The sequence below is a fragment of the Colobus angolensis genome, unplaced genomic scaffold (genome assembly GCF_000951035.1).
Source record: "Colobus angolensis palliatus isolate OR3802 unplaced genomic scaffold, Cang.pa_1.0 Scaffold175, whole genome shotgun sequence".
Lineage (NCBI taxonomy): Eukaryota > Metazoa > Chordata > Mammalia > Primates > Cercopithecidae > Colobus > Colobus angolensis.
In genome coordinates this window covers 3,896,443-3,903,328 of record NW_012114877.1, presented here as the reverse complement: position 1 = coordinate 3,903,328, position 6,886 = coordinate 3,896,443, and the positions used below count along the sequence as shown (strand labels likewise).

Below are 6,886 nucleotides of genomic sequence, written 5' to 3'. Positions count from 1 at the left end.
AAACTAACTTTCAAAGGGACTGAAACTCAGCTTCAAATCCTCTCATTCCTGAATTTGGATTAATGGGATCCTAGGTTGCTAATGCCCCAGCTATCATTCAGATGCACAGATAAATCCTTTCTGAAGACATGGTACCATTCTTCTAACTTCTAATTTTTTCTACTATTTTTTCATAACCAATTTCAGGCATTTATGCAAAAATAACCAGGCATATAAGAAAAGTACAGATGAAAATCGAGAGAAAGAACAGACCCACGGGGGATCCAGACAAGGAAGGTATTAACATAGACTTTAAAATAACCATGCCTGATGTTTAAAGATAACATTGTGGATGTATGTAGCGGTTTGGAAACTTACCGGCTGAACCATGGATACACTGCTAAGGCACAGCCAAGGGCTGGAAGGCCTAGGCCTGAATCCCCCGAGAACCTCATCTCAGTTTTGCGGGCAAGACGGGTCCTTGTGGAGTTCGAGTCGAACCCAGAAGAAACGAGGGAGTCCGGGTCTGCTCCGAGTGTGCAACAAGCTGGCCTGGGGCCCCCCACCAAAAGGTCGCTGGAGACACCCAGTCTTTGCAGCAGGGTGCAGGCTTGGAGTGCCCCCCAAGGGCGGCCAGAATCAGGCCCAGGGTCCCCCCAGCATCAGCAAGACCTACACCTGGAGTCGCCTCAAAGACAGCTGGAGTCAGTCCTGAATCCCCACGATGTGAGCCGAAGCCAAGTGAGGAGGCACCCAAGTGTTCTCAGGGCCAGGGAGTACTGGCCTCGGTGTTGGCCCAAAGTAAGGAGGAGCTGACCCCAGGGGCCCCCCAGCATCAGCTGCTGCCAGGCCCAGGATCACCAGAGCCTTAACCCCATTCAGCAAGCTCCGGGTCCGGAGCCCTCTCAGCTACTACTGGAACTGACACTCGAGGCACCTGGCTTCCCCCGGGGTCAGGGTCAGCAGGAGCAGAGCAACCACCTCCAGCTGGGGAGATGGTGACAGACGGCTTCACGGCAAAGAAGCGAAAGGGTTCTTCACCCCAGGCCCCAGCGTCCAAGAAGCTGAAGGAAGAGCAGCTTCCTGTAATCCCAAAGGGGAAGCCCAAACCGGGTTGAATGTGGAAGAACCACTCCAAGAAAAGATTCTCTCTGATGCTTCAGGACAAGCCCCTGTGCCCATCATGGCAGCGGAAGATGAAGCAGGAGAGGAAGCTGGCCAAGGACTTTGCCCCTCACCTGGAGGAGGAGTAGGAGAGGCGCCGCCAGGAGAAGAAACAGCATCGGGCCGAGAACCTGAAATGCCTGGAATGAGCCAAAGGTGGAAATCGTCCAAGTGATCTGAAACCCCACCAAGCTCAAGTGGGCAAAGCAGGAGCAGCTGCGCTGCATTAAGAAGCGGGACACCCTGGCCCTGCTGCAGAAGCAGCCGGCCGGCAGCCAAGATCTGAGCTCAGGATGGCCCGAGGCCTTCCATGGCCAACAATCATGTCAGACCCAGCACCTCAGGCCACTGCTCAGACAACTCTGCTGGAGCTGGCACTCCAACCCCATGGCTCCAGAACAGGGACCCCCGACTGGGGTTCCTAGGCCTTTGAAGGCTTGCAGGCAGGTCTCTGTGGAACAGAGGCCCAGAGAGGCGGCTGGGACCTGGCAGAGATGGGGTGGGAAGAGATTCAGCCCCCCATCTCTCCTTCTCCAAGTGCCTTCAAACCAAGAACAGTACATTATTCTGGTTCCTCAGTGAGCTGGTGACTGGCGGGTGACTCACCTAGTGTTGTATGTTCTGTCTCAGCGTCCTAGGTCCATCCAAGGCCTGTAGGCTGGCAGTTGGGAATCCAGTCTCCCCCACACCTTCCCAAAGGCTGCTCCGGGCACCTTGGCGCCCCACTGGCTCTCCACTTTTCAACACTGAAAAATTAAAACAGGAGGCTGCAGGGAGCAGGGTTTTTCCCTAGCACCCCCTTTCCCAAACCAGACTCTGCAGAAGCCCCAGAGAATCACTCACGTCCGTCCAGTGTACAGCAAAAATATTTATATTCATTGTGTGCCTGTTGCATACAGGCACAACCCTAGGCACCAGCCAATAGAGACAGTAGACCAAAGTCCCTGCCCTCGAGGAGCTTTCATTCTGATGGAGAGAAAACATAATAAACAAGCAAAATGCAAAAATAAATAAGTAAATACCACTGTGATTTTTCACAGAGAAAAATCAAATGGAATCTGTAGAACTGAAAAATTCAGTAACTGAAACTAATTAATTGAGTGCATTTAATAGAAGAATAGATGCAGCTGAATAGAAAATTAATGATCTGCAAGATAGGCTATGAAAAAATATTTGGAATGATGAATGATGACAGAGGAAAGAATAAGAGACATAGAAATACTGTGAAGAATCTAACATAATGTGTAATTGGCGTCCCAAAAGTAGAGGAGAGAGATTGGGTGGATGTAACATTTGAAGAGACAGTAGCTGAGAATTTTCGAAAAATGATGAAAGACATTGAGCCACAGGTTCAGGAAGTACTACCAACTCCTATCAGGACAAATAACATTTTCAACCAAAAATGGATAAATCTGTCAGCACAAGACCTATACTAAAGGAATACTAAAGGTTATTCTTCACACAGAAGGAAAATGATTAAAGACAGAAATTGGAGGTGTAGAAAGGAATGAAGAACAATGGAAAGTATATGTAAGAAATATAAATAAATATTGATTATCAATGCTTCATGGAATTTATAATATCTATGGAATTAAAATGCATGGCAACAATAATATGTCAGAGTGGGATGGAAAGGGTAAATTAATAAATTAGTATTTTAAGGCATTATCAGAAGAGGGTAAAAGTACAAAATAACATCAGGCTTTCATAAATCAGGATGTATACTGCATCTCTGTGTTAATGACCCAAGGACTACTAAAAGAGTACCACTCATGATACATGCACTCATACCCAAGCACACATGCACTTGCATGCACACACAGAAAAATCATGAAAAGCCTCCACCAAAATGTTAACTGTGGTTGTATGTGGGTGGCGGCAGCTGGTCAATTTTTCTCTTCCTTTGTTTATGTGTATTTTTAAGTTTTTCCTAGCATATAGAAAATGAATCATTACCCCATCGAAAGAGCTCTACCTTCTAATTCTATGACTTGTCTACTTCTTTTTTAGCTCTTCTGAGCTGTAGATAGATGATTTAAAGTAAAATTTGTCATTAATTTGAAGTCTGGTTTGGTTTTATTTTGTTTTACTAAATAATATAACTTAATATCTTTGCCTGTCATTAAATACTATTCTATAATATCTGAATGACTGTAGAATAGCCCTTTGCACAGCTCCTCTATAATTTAGCCATTTTCCTATTGTTGGACATTTGAATTATTTCTAATTTTTAGAATAAATATTCCTAATGGACATTCCTGCATACATGATTTTTTCCTGAGGAGATACTTCTAGAAGTGTAATTGCTGGGTCAAAGGGTCTACAAAATATTAAGTTTTTAAATTCATATTACCAAATTACCCTCTGTTAGGGCTGTATTTAGGTGCTTTTTAATTGGCCAATATAAGAGTTTGAAGGGGGTTATAGTAATTGTTTTGACAGTGTGCACAGGGTCTATGTCTATGACAGTTGAAAGTTCCCTCCATGCTGCTGTGGTCACACCTAGAGAACTATGCCACGCAGTGCATGGTTGCAGTAATGGGCATAAGGGCTAAAGGAATTCACAGAAAGGGAGCAGTCTTATGGGTCTGGTTGAGTCTGGAGAAGTTTTGTGGAGAGATGAGGCTTGAGGAAGGTCTTGAAGGTGGGTAATGGACTGGTCCAGAGGTGGAGAAAGCCGCTGATATGAAGCAGGTGCCCTCCAGACCAGCCCTGGCAGGTGTGGGCACAGAGTGGTGGGACGGGAGAAGGTGGCACGTGTCTCCAAGTAATGCTGAACCAGGCTGGACTAGATAAGATGGGTCCCGGCAGACAAGAGGGCTCTGGAGCAAGGCAATGGTGTGATGAAAGGGACATGTCTGTGTCCTCATTTGACCCCGACATTTGATGATTCCTCAGAAATGGGAAGAAACTGGGGCTTTTCTACTTTTTATTATATTAGAAAAAAAAAAAAACCCTGCCAATTTGTCAGTCTTGGAAGGATAATAAAAACAAAACTGTTCCTCTCTCAGCAGAATGGAATTAGACTCACCTTGTTACAGATTGTGCTGCTACCAATTAGAGACAGAAAAGATACTCTGCTGAAACGTTCTCCACCTTCCAGCTGCTCTTCTTTAATCCATGTGGTTTAAATACCCCAAAGACCTTACACTAAAGCAACCACCAAATATTGAAAAACAGGACAAACTGTGAGTTGGGACTGTAAAGAATGCCTTTTGTTTAGGAAAGGAGGGGACCAGGGAGGATTTTGAATGGGAACCCCTTTAAAGGTGAGGAAGAAAGAAGTTTAGGGCGCCTTTCTTTCTCCCCAGGGATTTCCAAGCAAAGACTTGTAGACTCCAGGAATCCTGAGGACAGCACTAGCGTCTTGTTAAATCAGGTAGGGAACTCTAAATTAGAGATCAATGAAAGCAGGTGATCTCCCAGTTGGGAGAAGCCTGAACGAGCCAGGCTGTGCTCAAGGATATCCCCTCAAAGGCCCTGCCTGGGGAGGAGATGTTTTGCATGTGTGCCCAGAAGCAGATGTCCTGAGCCAGAGTGGACATAAAGTGATGGTTGGTGGGGCAGACCTTCACCTCCAAGAGCAGGTCCAATGAACCCTGAGATTATCCATACACACTGCCAGTCTGCCGAGAGAAGCTGCTTCTCACTGTGGCAGGTCAGCTGTGACCACATCTCTTCTCTGGAGGAAGGACAAGGAGGAGGTACCATCCATGGGACAGCAGTGGGCAGCCGTACCCTCTCCTGCATGCAAAGGCACTGGGTGCTGTCAGAAGATTTTGACTCCATCTCCTCTACCCTGCATTGCTTGAACTACAGGACCACATCACTGAAATCAAGCATTGGACTTTAGGGGGTCAATAAATGGGATTTTAGATCTTTAACTTTTGGATGTGTTGTTTAAACTACTAAAAGAGCAATGACGGGTGGAGGGATGGAGTCAGGCTGCCCAGTTGAGTTTGGGTAACTTGCTTTTCCTTTCCAAACCCATCTCCTCTCTGTAAAACAAGGCTAGAAATAGTGCACACCTCAGAGGATGCTGTGAGAAGTAAGTGAGACAATGCCCTTGACCACCCAGTGGGGCCCAGCACACAGGGAACATGTGGTGCAAGTGGGAGCTCATTTGCACTCCAGAGTGAGAGGACGTTCAAGCTGGGACACGGCTTCCACTGCAGTCCAGGGGTCAAGTAAAAATGATAAGACGCTTCTCATTAAAAGACAAAAGTCTTGCTTTAGAAAAAGTCTTCATGTGGGGCAGAGTGTTCCTTCCAGACAAGCCATCTCTGAATCCAAGTATTAAGTGAGATTCAGAGACAAGACAGCCCATGCAGTCATCTGTAGGACTCTTGAGCCAGGTGAGTGTCTACCAGATGAAACCAGGCCCCAAAGAAATCTAGGGGGCTGGATCCTAGCACCTGTTTAGATTTAGTGCCCTGCTGCTCTGGCCCAGGTCTTTACTTCCCTGGTTTTCTCTGGCTCACCTGTGTGTACTTTTCTGGTAATTTTGGCTTGTGGGGGAAAACCAAGAACAAATGATAGGCAATGAGATGGAATTTCTTTATTTATCTGCAGTTTCAGTCAGGGAAACCCTGCACTCCACCACACTCTACACAATAGGACTTAGAGACCTGTGCTTTAACTTGGCCTGGTTCAGGGTCTAATCACTGTACTCTAGGTGGCCAGCCTCCAACAAGAGAACGGTCACTCAAGGAGGCCAGACTCAGTTCATCACAGCAGGTGGTTGTGGGAGGAGGTCCAGAGCTATGACTTCAAGGGGATCTCTAAGATCCCTGGCCCATTTGCACATGGGCCACCAATGAAGATGAAGCATGGTCTTGGAGGCCATGGAGGCTCCCAGAAGGCTGGAGGCTGGCCATCTCTGCTTAGCTCCTGGGGCACAGGCTAAGCTTCAATGGCACTGGGTGGCAATCAGGTGGTGGGGCACACAGAGCTCCCTGCTGTGTAGCCTTTCTGTTTAGAACCGGGGAAAGGGCAAGGCATGCTTTCTGAGGATACCTCAAAGACCTCTGCTACTCTCCAGTCAAGGCCTTCGCTTCCCAAGCATTTCCCAGGCTTCCTCACCTCTGCACTCTTAACGCCATCCTATTTTGCTAAAATATGCTAGTAAATGACACCCTGGTAAAGAAGAAACGGAGAATGCCATAGTCTAATAATTTGTCTCCTAAAATTCACACCCTTTTTGCTAGATGGCAGGAGTGAGAATGACCTTTGATGTGGATGGTTGGCAGAGACACCCAGTGAGAGACCCCTCCTCGCCCTCAGAGACCTCCCCATGGAGCTGCATCTCCCAGCAGAGGAAAGCCCGAGGTAATGTCCATGCTGCAAGCCCATCTGTATGTGGATTATCCCTCTCCATTTCCTCCACATCCCCAGAAATCTTAGCTTTACAATCATCAAAAGTATGATACCTAAATATTAAATTCTAATAATGTATTAGCATTATTTCTTCAACCCTAAAATGTGTCCTTGAATTGTACGGAACAGGTGTCCATTGCTATGCATTTATTGTATTTGGATTTTTATTTCATTAATTTTACTGAATAATACGTGCACATCGTCAAAAGCTAAAAATGTCCAAAAGAGTATACAATGAAGATGAGGTCCCTTTCCTCCCATCCCTGCCCCACTCCCCAGGCCTTTGCTTCCCCTGCACATGAAGCAACCATTGTTTTTAGTTTTTTCTATGTTGTTCCAGAGATAGTCTACATGTATACCAGCATGT

The 6,886-nt window shown here is 46.3% G+C and overlaps 1 pseudogene across 1 annotated transcript; it reads left to right on the top strand.

Moving 5' to 3' along the window:
• Window positions 1–332: 332 nt before the first annotated feature.
• LOC105509386 lies at window positions 333–1,429 on the top strand (annotated as a pseudogene). The gene has a single exon (XR_001001431.1). The product of XR_001001431.1 is annotated as a coiled-coil domain-containing protein 86 pseudogene (transcript).
• Window positions 1,430–6,886: the final 5,457 nt, after the last annotated feature.